The 13,157-nt window shown below is 37.1% G+C and overlaps 1 protein-coding gene and 1 non-coding gene across 3 annotated transcripts in view; both read right to left on the bottom strand.

Moving 5' to 3' along the window:
* The window catches only part of LOC6051546, a 153,925-nt gene that overhangs the window by 44,560 nt on the left and 96,208 nt on the right, over positions 1 to 13,157 (bottom strand). The window lies entirely within an intron of this gene.
* Positions 2,379 to 2,451, bottom strand: Trnar-ucu. Its single transcript has one exon. It is a non-coding gene; the product is annotated as a tRNA-Arg (tRNA).

Genomic DNA, 13,157 nt, shown 5'->3' with positions numbered 1-13,157 from the left:
ATTTTTTTCGCTAAAACTTAGTTCTTTAAAAAATAATTTAAAAACGAAACAGATAATGAATTTTATAACCCTTATTTGAATGAAACTATTGCTTTCAATTTAAATATTTTACTCCTCCTCTCTTTCATATTTTTTGGCAAGAGTCAGTAAAAAACAAATTTGCAACGGAAACATCAATTTCAAATGTTTAACACTTTCTTGAAAACCCTAACTTTCATTAAAAAAGTCAACATCAATTTGAAATATTTTTTTTTGACCATATGTTTTCTGTGAATTAGGTGTAAATTTAATGCATGTTTTAATTTTTTTTTTAATATTTCCATGTTTGTAAAAATATTTTTGCTGAGGCCCTTCGAAAAATTCACAAATATTTTCTTTCTTGGAATTGTAATCGGATGGTAATCGAGCCACGACTTTGCAAAAATTTAAATTGAAAATAGATTTTATGAGTTAAATAGCTTTAATTTTCTTATTGACGGTACACACAGGTACTTTCAGTTTAATTTTAAATGTAAAAAACTTTCTGAAAATATAAAATAATTTTTAAACTTTTACAACAACCGTAACATTTGAAAAAAGTTATAATCTTTGTTAATACTAATAGAATTGTTGAAATAAAGAGTATACCGTTTATTGTTTTGTATGATTTCGAATTTATTTCATTTATGTGAAACATTGCATAACAACGTAGCTGGATAAGAGTTTCATACAAAATTTAATTCATGTCAAAAATACAAGCCTAGTTTTCAACATGTTTAAGCAAAAAGTTTCATAAAGTGCTTTATACATTGTGTTCTTTTTCCGATCTGTGGTATTAAAAATCAAAAAATCTATGAAGATTCAAATGGTTTTATTTGATTAAAAATTAATTAAAAAATATTACCTACCTATTTTTTGTTTCAAATTTATGCTACAAAAATTTTTAATTTCCTAAATAACCAACTTTTAATTAAGGATTTTATTTTTTTCATATGTTTTAGAAGACCATTATAAGGAATCTTTGAAAGTTTGAAAAACAGAGTTTTTTTTTAATTTTTAAATTCATTGTCAGATGCAAAATGAATTTTTATTTGAAAACCTCTTTTTTCTGAAATTGCAACGCCTTTTAGTAAAAGACATTTCGAAGTAATAATTTTCGAATAATGTTTAGGTTTCAATAACTTAAAAATATTTTCTATTGTTTTATATAAAAGTAAATTTGAAAATTTAACTTATTTCTTATTATTTCTTCGCTTACAATTTGTAATTTGATGTTTTCTTCAGAAGATTTTCATAAGCAAATTTTGATGAAAATCAAATAAACAAAATATTTGCCGGCAAATGTTTTTGAATTTTAAAACACTATGACTTTTCGTAAAATGCACTTATTATGCTAATACCATATCTAAAACTTTAAATAAGTTTGAACATTATATGAAGCTTTTTTTGTACCCGGTTCAGAAATGAGGCTAAGCAAATCGAAAATATTTATAGTGGTCAAGAAAAAAGATTTGATTAAATGACTAAAAAAATTAATTGACAGTCAATAATTTGAGTTTAAGTTGTCAATTATTTCGATGACTCAGCTGATAAAGTTGCTAATAAGGCCGTTGCAAATATTTTTCAAAGTTTATGTGGCCCCCCCCCCCTTCAAAATTGGTCCGAAAAATCAGAGGGCAAAAAAATATTTTTTCAAAAAACTTCAACATTTCAAAGGAAATAGAAGTCTAACCAACTGAAAACAAATAGAAATGCATTTTCCTGCATTCAAAATCATATTTGACATGTCTGGGATCGATCAAAAATATTTTAAATTTTTGTGAAAATCCAATGTACAGCACAGCAAAAAGTTTTTTTTTTGTTCGGCGAAAACTTCTTCAACACTTTCATATTTTGAACACTAATGATTACAAAACAGCTGGGCAGGTGTAAAATGCATTTTAAAACACTTTTTTCATTCAAATGTTGAGACCATGGCTTGTAATTTCAATTTTTATTTTTTTTTATTTTTTTGCCCCCCCCCCCCCCTCGACCTCTACCAGAGTCGAGGGACATAAACTTCAAAAAATATTTGCAACGGCCTAATGCAAAAATATCGGTTTGCTGGGAGTTAGTAATTTATTTCCAATTTTTAAACACTTTCAATTATATTATTGTATAGAAACGGCAAAAAATTGAAAATATAAGGTTTCTGTGAAAAGAAAACATTACTTCTTTCATTTCAAATAATCAAATAATTAATTTACAATTTTTATATTTAAACAAATTAGTCGTTCAATATTGTTGTATATAAACTGTGTTTATATTTTAATATTAAATCTAACATTTTACAATAAACACAACAATTATATGACATAATACTAACTAAATCCTCTGCACAAAAAAGCTTTACCGCTCAACATCCCTCGTGGGGATCGAACCCACGACCTTTGGATTAGAAGTCCAACGCGCTATCCGCTGCGCCAGAGGGACGAGATAACACTAGCTGTCGTGCAATCCACCTGCGATAGACGGCCTTTCTTGCGAATACGATAAAAATTAGCAACTTTGAACAACAACAAGCTTTCTGTTATTGCAATTTTTGTTGCTTTTCAAAAAGAAATCGTTTAGGCTCGCTTACATCTGTTCGGCTAGTGTTGAAGTGAGTGTTTTTAGTAAAACCCCTTCAACCCTAATTTGCCTGAAAAGCTATACTTTAGTGAATTCAGCCCGCGAGAAGCGTGCAATTTATTTCCCAAAAAAATAATGAACGAAAAATTACAGGTCCAAAGTCGTGCTGTCGAAACGATATTTGAGTTGGAAAGATCCTTCGCAATCGATTTACGCGCGATGAATCGACTCAAATTGTGCACACAAAACTGTGTGAGAATATATTGGTGAATTTTCTGCTCATCGGAGGCTGCCAGCATAGGCCACGCATTTGCTCAATTTTTCCTGGCCGTAAAGGTTAACTGATGGGTCAATTATTTGCCATTTTGACGCGCTAGGTGTGTGTGACTGTGTCAGAGAGTCGTAAATTGGAAGCTGGAATGCAATGTTGCTAAAAACGTGTAAATAATTGAATCCGGTCGTTTTACTAAAGCAAAATTGCCCAACTAAGAGTCTCACTTGTTCGAGAACTCGCAATAAAATAATCGAAAGTAAAAAAGTGCATCGAGCACCGGGAACAATTAGACCAAAACAATCGCGCCCAAGAGTCGCACATGTTACGCTAGCGATGCACAAACATAAATCAACGCTAATCGCATGGGACACGTCCACGGAAAGCAATGGGAGCGTTGCAAAATGGCGCCCGCATGAGCACTTGTTTGCCATTGTTCACGTGCGCGTCGTTGACAGCCAGCAAAAAACAAACGTGAAACCTAGAAAGCAAATTGATCGAATGCACTTTATTCCACTCAAAACGACCACTTTAGCAATCAAACATCATGGAAAAAGAAAATAAAGCAAAACATAAGGCAGCAGCGACGCTTTGTGAGAGTCATTTTGCAGTGCCCTCCAGCGGCGAAATTGTGAATTATGATTCGAGAGCACCTTTTTAAATTACATCATTTTGAGCTGCCTCCTACACATGGGGTTTTTTCTACTCTTTCATGTTTAACCAATTGTTTTCACTGTAATTAAACATTAGCGAAAACATGGGAAAGAAAGGGCCTCCTCGTCTTCGTCTTCTTCTGTGCCAAGTTTGATTGCTTCATGGAAAAGCATTAATCACCTTAGTTTCTATTATTTAATCTTCTTAGCGCCCTCTGTGCATCGTTAAAAAAAACCACTAACACGAGTACCCAGCTCAAATATGAGTGTTAGTCCGAACAAAACTAAACACAGCTGGAATTGCGCTTGTTTAAATAAGTGTAATTTACGTGCGGGTAAACATAATGAAAGAGGAGAGCAACAAAAAAAAGAGCGATAAAAACAATAATTAAAACTACTCGCGAAAGAGAGTTAAAAATAAAATGTGCAAAACGTTTGAGATAAGGGGGAGCGTAACGTTGTGTTGGTGGAGAGTAGAGTACGGGTAGCGTGAAAAAGAGAGGAGGCGAAGGGTGTTTGGTACAATTTTGTTGCAAGCGAGTTGAGGGGATGTGCTGCGGGTTGCCTACGTGTTGGGCGTATTTTTTTTAGCTTGCTATAATTTAATACTAAAGAAGGTGATTGCTTGGATAGTTTTCCCCTTGCAATACAACATTATGGCACGTTATGGAAGTATGCCAATCAGATAATTTATGGTATCGTGGAGCTAAGGAATATTTTAGAACATTGCAGTGCGGGCTGCATAAATAACAGGCGTGATGCGCTATAACTGTGCTAAAACCAGTTTCACTTTAATTTTAAGGCAAACTCGCTATGTTTTGATTATAGCGGAACAACACATGATTTTCAAAAAAAAAAAAAAAAATGAAAGTGAATTCATCGATATTTTTCAAATTTCTGATATCGACATAATTGAAAGGCGATGTGGCGGAAACGGATGTCTATACGGTTTTGCCACAGGAACAATGTTTTCTTAAAACGAAAAATTCCCAGAAAGTTCCAAACAAATCTGCTATTTATTGTAAATATTATATTTTGTACTAAAACCAATTTTTAAAAATAAGTTCAAATTGTCCCGTATTTCACTTCAAATCATAGTTAAAGGACACCACAAATAATATTCTGTATTCATATTGATTCAGGAAGTCGTAATTTTTCATTAAAAAATAAATTTCTTGCTTTTTTTATTTCTCTCTAGAAACCAACTTTAAAAAATGCCGCCAAAACTAATACCATAATCTTTTATTAACATTTCCGTGAATATTTTTTTTGCAAAAATAATTTTCTCACTTCAGTGTCAAGATACAGCCATTTTAGTAAAATCTAAATCAGGAATTTTCAAAATACCAGCCAGCATGTTTATGTTTCCAAACCTTTTGCAATGTTTTTTTAACAGCAATGTCAAAATCAATAGTTTTGATTGATTTGACTATGTGACGTAAGCCCCAATAAAAAGAAAAGCATTTTAAATATACCATCTATAATACATCAAAATTATATCTTTTTTTTTAATTTTGTTGAAAATCCTTTTTTTAATCAGCGTGTTTGTGTATGTAATATTTTTTCATAAAAATCGGTTTTCAGCCAAATTTGAAAAAAAGTGATTTTGATGTACTGAAGGGGGTTTATTTAAAATGCATTTCTTCTAAATAGTGAAAAAAGAAAAATAAGCATGCAGAAAAAGTGATGCAAGAGCAAAATTTAGTTTTCATAAGGAATTTTGCCATTTTTAATTTTTTCTAAATGACTGTTTTTTGACTCTTAAAAAAAATAACAGAAAAAACTTTAATAAAGAAACCTAAACAAAAATAAAGCTGGCTTGAACAAGATTAATGGTACATTTTTCAGTATTTTATTATTTTTTTTATGTTTCTGACCAAGTAGTAGGAGAAAGTGGAGCATGATAGACCATATGGGGCAAGAGGAACAATTGCTCTTGTGACCATTTTAGTTCGCACGTTAACACTTGTAGCACCAACGGGGTCAAAACTTACGCGAAGCACCAAGGGGGTCAAAAAAGTTGGAAATGCAACTTCAACCGGCTGTATCTCGGCGAAAACTCAACCGATTTGGATGATTCTTGTTGCATTAGATCCGGAAGAATGTCAAGAATCACCTCCAACAAGGAAGATCCAAAGCAAATGCGTCTACCTTAAGTTATAATAAAAAAGGCATTTCCAACTTTTTTCAAGGGTTGTATGAGCCAGTGAAAATGCATTTCTAACTTATTTGACCCCGTTGGGGCTACAAGTGTTAAAACACATTTTTTTGAAACAAAAAAAGAATTATCTTTGAAATTTACATAAAATCGGAAATAGTTGTCCACTTACAGGGAAAGCTCTTTTTACGCGATGCGTTACGTTTTTCTAATTTGTCGATTTCTCTGGAACGACGTAACATTTTTGCAATCTTTTAAAAGCAATTTGAAGGTTATGTTCAGATCTACAAAACGCTTCTGAAGCTTGCAAAAATATACTATGGTTTAAGAGAAATCGACGAGATAAAAAGCGTAACGCCACCGCGTAAAAAGAGGTTTCTCTGTAATGTAAAATATGGGTTTTACTTGCTATGATTTACAGAAAAAACAAGGGTAAAATAAAAAAAAAAGTCCAGACTCTATTATCCGAAGGCTTTGGAAAATTTTCACTACGTCTTTTTTATTGCTTAAGTTGTTGCATAAGTTTAAACTACGCTAAAGTGATTTTGAAGTGATGAATAGTGATGGGATATTAACAAAAACATTTTGAAATTTAACGAACAGTAAACTATTCGAATTTGACCAAATAGGAGTCGCTGAACTCGAATTTGATGTAAAAAAGCAAGAAATTAAAATAATACGAAGTTAAAATTCGAAACATTTTTCAAAATTCGATTTTTTTAAATGATTTACTTGCTTTTTTCTAATGCAAATGACAGAAAATTTCAATGAAAAATAGTAATATATTCATTATGTTTCAAAATGAGGCACTACCGAGTTGGATAAAAACAACGGGTGCTGAAAAAATCGAGTTTTGCAACAAGTTGCAAACAACTTGAATTCAAAATCAATGCGAAAAAATCAACAATAAAGTCATTTTAAGCTGTTTATTTTCATTTTTTTTTTAGTTTTTACTTGCATGCCCTTTTCAATCAAATTGAATCTTTCTAATAACAATAATAAAAGATTCTATAAGTGAGGTTTTATTTCCGCCGGCACGGGTAATCAATGTTTGAGTTTCATAATTCATCCTTTAAATTTTGTAGACTGAAAGAAGGGAGACAAAAACTTTTTTTTAATTCACATCTTTTGAAGATTAGTGACACTGTCAATATAATTCGGCTGTGTTGAGCTTCCAATTTTTAAAATGTGTCCAAATCAAATTAAAAATGGAAAAATAAACTTGTCTTAATCAGTCTATAATTGTTAACAATTAATTTTGGGGGAAAAAATTCCAGCAGTGTACTGAAAAAAAAAACATTATTTTTTAACCCTTTCAGGCCTGAATTTTTCTGAGCTGTGTCAATCTACAATTTTGGTACCAGTAGTTCATTTTTTCCATGAGTAAACAGAAACAGGCAAAAAAAAGTTACATTTCATTATTGGACGTTCTGGGTCCTCCAAAATGTCCTGGAATACAGATCTTGGAGTCTACCGCCGTAACAACACGATTCTACCAAGTTTCCGATTATGGTTCATATTCAGTGATGTCCCTGGGACCCTTTGGCAACACTATGAGCTATGTGGATCACTTTTGGGATGTTCTGGGTCCTCTAAAGTGTCCTGGAATACAGATCTTGGAGTCTACCGCCGTAACAACACGATTCTACCAAGTTTCCGATTATGGTTCGTATTCAGTGATGTCCCTGGGACCCTTTGGCAACACTATGAGCTATGTGGATCACTTTTGGGATGTTCTGGGTCCTCCAAAGTGTCCTGGAATACAGATCTTGAAGTATACCTCCGTAACAACACGATTCTACCAAGTTTCCGATTATGGTTCATATTCAGTGATGTCCCTGGGACCCTTTGGCAACACTATGAGCTATGTGGATCACTTTTGGGATGTTCTGGGTCCTCCAAAGAATCCTAGAATACAGGTCTTGGAGTCTACCGCCGTAACAACACGATTCTACCAAGTTTCCGATTATGGTTCATATTCAGTGATGTCCCTGGAACCTTTTGGCAACCTTCTGAGCTATGTGGATCACTTTTGGGGTGATCTGGGTCCTCCAAAGTGTCCTGGAATACAGATCTTGGAGTCTACCGTCGTAACAACACGATTCTACCAAGTTTCCGATTATGGTTCATATTTAGTGATGTCCCTGGGACCCGTTGGAAACACTATGAGCTATGTGGATCACTTTTGGGATGTTCTGGGTCCTCCAAAGTGTCCTGGAATACAGATCTTGGAGTCTACCGCCGTAACAACACGATTCTACCAAGTTTCCGATTATGGTTCGTATTCAGTGATGTCCCTGAGACCCTTTGGCAACACTATGCGCTATGTGGATCACTTTTGGGATGTTCTGGGTCCTCCAAAGTGTCCTGGAATACAGATCTTGGAGTATACCTCCGTAACAACACGATTCTACCAAGTTTCCGATTATGGTTCATATTCAGTGATGTCCCTGGGACCCTTTGGCAACACTATGAGCTATGTGGATCACTTTTGGGATGTTCTGGGTCCTCCAAAGAATCCTAGAATACAGATCTTGGAGTCTACCTCCGTAACAACACGATTGTACCAAGTTTCCGATCATGGTTCATATTCAGTGATGTCCCTAGAACCCTTTGGCAACACTATGAGCTATGTGGATCACTTTTGGGATGTTCTGGGTCCTCCAAAGAATCCTAGAATACAGGTCTTGGAGTCTACCGCCGTAACAACACGATTCTACCAAGTTTCCAATTATGGTTCATATTCAGTAATGTCCCTGGGACAAATTGGAAACACTATGAGCTATGTGGATCACTTTTGGGATGATCTGGGTCCTCCAAAGTGTCCTGTAATACAGTTCTTGGAGTCTACACTGAAAAAAAATAAAAGTACCAAATTCCTAAATTCTAGGAATTTTGGCTCCTTTCCTTATTAAGTAATCCAAAAAACCCGATTACTAAATAAGGAAAAGAGGCAAAATTCCTAGAATAAAGGAATTGGGTACTATTTTTTTATTTCAGTGTAGTAATGCTAAAGGGTGCCAGCTCCTGGCGGGTTTCGCTTTGTAAGCGAAAGGATGGCTTGAATCCAATCTGGCGAGGCAAAAGGGGTAGGTGGCGGTCGAGGGAGGATTTTGACTGCAGCGTTAGTTGAATTTGTTCAAGTCATAAACCTCCCAAAACCCAACAAATTCAATCTCTCGAACGATCTGTGGGCGGCTGAATCTGAGCATTGAAAAACTCTGTAGCAATACACGGAGAAATGCCTCAACTGCAACTTTCTACTCGCTAACATAGTCTCAGGCAAAATTCGAGCTGAAAATTGGGCTATATGATCGGTATCGAACTCTATATGGGTCAAAAATATACGAGGTTTCCCCTCAATCTCACTTACCTCCACGTCCGCGGATTGGTTTCTCGTGTTCGTCAAAGGGTCCCAGGGACATCACTGAATATGAACCATAATCGGAAACTTGGTAGAATCGTGTTGTTACGGCGATAGACTCCAAGATCTGTATTCCAGGACACTTTGAAGGACCCAAAACATCCCAAAAGTGATCCACATAGCTCATAGTGTTGCCGACGGGTCCCAAGGACATCACTGAATATGAACCATAATCGGAAACTTGGTAGAATCGTGTTGTTACGGCGGTAGACTCCAAGATCTGTATTCCAGGACACTTTGGAGGACCCAGAACATCCCAAAAGTGATCCACATAGCTCATAGTGTTTCCAACGGGTCCCAGGGTCATCACTAAATATGAACCATAATCGGAAACTTGGTAGAATCGTGTTGTTACGGCGATAGACTCCAAGATCTGTATTCCAGGACACTTTGAAGGACCCAAAACATCCCAAAAGTGATCCACATAGCTCATAGTGTTTCCAACGGGTCCCAGGGTCATCACTAAATATGAACCATAATCGGAAACTTGGTAGAATCGTGTTGATACGACGGTAGACTCCAAGATCTGTATTCCAGGACACTTTGGAGGACCCAGAACATCCCAAAAGTGATCCACATAGCTCATAGTGTTTCCAACGGGTCCCAGGGTCATCACTAAATATGAACCATAATCGGAAACTTGGTAGAATCGTGTTGTTACGGCGATAGACTCCAAGATCTGTATTCCAGGACACTTTGAAGGACCCAAAACATCCCAAAAGTGATCCACATAGCTCATAGTGTTGCCGACGGGTCCCAAGGACATCACTGAATATGAACCATAATCGGAAACTTGGTAGAATCGTGTTGTTACGGCGGTAGACTCCAAGATCTGTATTCCAGGACACTTTGGAGGACCCAGAACATCCCAAAAGTGATCCACATAGCTCATAGTGTTGCCAACGGGTCCCAGGGACATCACTGAATATGAACCATAATCGGAAACTTGGTAGAATCGTGTTGTTACGGCGATAGACTCCAAGATCTGTATTCCAGGACACTTTGGAGGACCCAGAACATCCCAAAAGTGATCCACATAGCTCATAGTGTTTCCAACGGGTCCCAGGGTCATCACTAAATATGAACCATAATCGGAAACTTGGTAGAATCGTGTTGATACGACGGTAGACTCCAAGATCTGTATTCCAGGACACTTTGGAGGACCCAGATCACCCCAAAAGTGATCCACATAGCTCAGAAGGTTGCCAAAAGGTTCCAGGGACATCACTGAATATGAACCATAATCGGAAACTTGGTAGAATCGTGTTGTTACGGCGGTAGACTCCAAGATCTGTATTCCAGGACACTTTGGAGGACCCAGAACATCCCAAAAGTGATCCACATAGCTCATAGTGTTGCCAACGGGTCCCAGGGACATCACTGAATATGAACCATAATCGGAAACTTGGTAGAATCGTGTTGTTACGGCGGTAGACTCCAAGATCTGTATTCCAGGACACTTTGGAGGACCCAGAACATCCCAAAAGTGATCCACATAGCTCATAGTGTTTCCAACGGGTCCTAGGGACATCACTGAATACGAACCATAATCGGAAACTTGGTAGAATCGTGTTGTTACGGAGGTAGACTCCAAGATCTGTATTCCAGGACACTTTGGAGGACCCAGAACATCCCAAAAGTGATATACATAGCTCCGAGTGTTGCCAAAGGATCCCAGGGACATCACTGAATACGAACCATAATCGGAAACTTGGTAGAATCGTGTTGTTACGGCGGTAGACTCCAAGATCTGTATTCCAGGACACTTTGGAGGACCCAGAACATCCCAAAAGTGATCCACATAGCTCATAGTGTTGCCAACGGGTCCCAGGGACATCACTGAATATGAACCATAATCGGAAACTTGGTAGAATCGTGTTGTTACGGCGGTAGACTCCAAGATCTGTATTCCAGGACACTTTGGAGGACCTAGATCATCCCAAAAGAGATCCAAAGGGATCGAAGTGGTCCCAAATGGTCGTGAGGATGTGACTGGTAATAACTTAATTTCATTTGCCTTGAAAAATCGTTGTAAACCTGAATTATCTTCAACATTTTCTGAAGTTTCCAAATTTCAGGGTTTCAGGATGTTCTAGGTCGTCAAAAAGGCCATTAACAACCACTCAAACATTTTTTCCTAGGTAGATAAACTCATAAATTACAACTTTGCTGAACAATGTTATATGTTTTGAGCACTGTGTGATTTTATACAACCGAATTTCGGTATGGGTCATATATGACCCATCAGGCCTGAAAGGGTTAAGGCGTTGAAGAATATTGGCAATAATTACTTCTTCTTTGGCTGAAAGAAATATTGTAAGCCTATTAATGTAAATCAATATCACTGTTCAATTTTTCATTGAAATCCTAAATCAATAAAATTTGATCTATGAAAAGTGCTCATTAGGGTGGGTACGGATTTTGAAAAAATCTCAGATCAAGTTCTGGTGTGGTTCCCCTTGTAGGGCATACCAAAAGGGACTCTCACACCAAATTTCAGCTCATTTGGTTGAAAACTGGCTTGTCTCAAGCGGGTTCAAGTTTACATGGAAATTACTATGGGAAATTTTGAATTTTCGTTCATTCGCTCCTACAGGCCTGGGGAAAACATGTAGAAACTTCTAGGATGGCCAAAAATGAGCGGAATCGTCTGGAGAACAACTTTCCCTAAGAGACCAGGTCGATTCGTTCAACCCCCATCGAGCTCAACGGCAATACATCCGGGGTTTTCGGAATCAACGGTTTCCCCAGAAAAGCATCAAATTTTCCTTAGCATGCTATGAATGCTTGATGAACAGCGCGATGCCACGTGTCAAACAGCTACCACGTGATTGTAAAATTTGCACCATAACAGTTTTTTTTTCTTATTTGGAGGTTCAGAATACAGATAAATAGTATCCAGATCACCATAAATGATAACTCGTTGGTTCAAAAAGCAATAAAAAGTATTTTTTCATAGGCGATGCTAGTCCACGTGGTAGCTGTTTGACATGTGGCGTCGCGGTGTTCATCAAGCATTCATAGCATGCTAAGGAAAATTTGATGCTTTTCTGAGGAAAACCGTTGGTTCCGAAAACCCCGGATGTATTGCCGTTGAGCTCGATGGGGGTTTAACGAATCGACCTGGTCTCTTAGGGAAAGTTGGTCTCCAGACGATTCCGCTCATTTCTGGCCATCCTAGAAGTTTCTACATGTTTTCCCCAGGCCTGTAGGAGCGAATGAACGAAAATTCAAAATTTCCCATAGTAATTTCCATGTAAACTTGAACCCGCTTGAGACAAGCCAGTTTTCAACCAAATGAGCTGAAATTTGGTGTGAGAGTCCCTTTTGGTATGCCCTACAAGGGGAACCACACCAGAACTTGATCTGAGAACTTTTCAAAATCCGTACCCACCCTAGTGCTCATACTTCTATATGTTTAACAAACAAAATCTTCCCTATTCTAAAGTGGCCCCAAGTGCATCAAAACAGAATGATAACGACCCTTGGTTCAATCTTGAACCGCGTAGTACATACACTAGACATTTTTTCTCGGCGAAAGCATTCCAATAAAGTGCCCTCGTTAAACGAGGGATTACATCAAAGGCAGCATCCCCCAGACATCTTCCCCACATAATTAGCAATCTTTCACACGATACCAAGAGATCACTCTTGTATAGTGCAGAATCTCCAAACACAATCGCGTTTCAGCGCACACACCTATGTTATTAAAAGTGTGCGCGGTCCGTTAGACGCATGAGAAGAGTTCTTCCAAACGACCACCAACTCTGGGAGAGACCCTGCCAGATCGAGATCGACTCGGTTGCTGAAGATTCAATCAACCCAACTTGTGTTGTTAAGCTCTGAACGCATCTTCAATGTTTTGTTACTTTTTACACTCGAGTCTGGGGCGATCCCATGGGCGTTGAAGCTGCTGATGCATAAATTAATCCCGTAATCAAATGAGCTTGGCAGAAAAATTAAGATCTTCATGAAGAGGATGATGATGATGATGTATGATGTATAGGAATGATCTATGGTTTAATTGCGAAACTATGTAAGAAGAGGCGCCCGGCTCTTGAA

Source organism: Culex quinquefasciatus, chromosome 3 (assembly GCF_015732765.1).
Source record: "Culex quinquefasciatus strain JHB chromosome 3, VPISU_Cqui_1.0_pri_paternal, whole genome shotgun sequence".
Classification (NCBI taxonomy): Eukaryota; Metazoa; Arthropoda; class Insecta; order Diptera; family Culicidae; genus Culex; species Culex quinquefasciatus.
The sequence above is the reverse complement of the archived record's forward strand: the minus strand, read 5'-3'. Positions and strand labels throughout refer to the sequence as shown.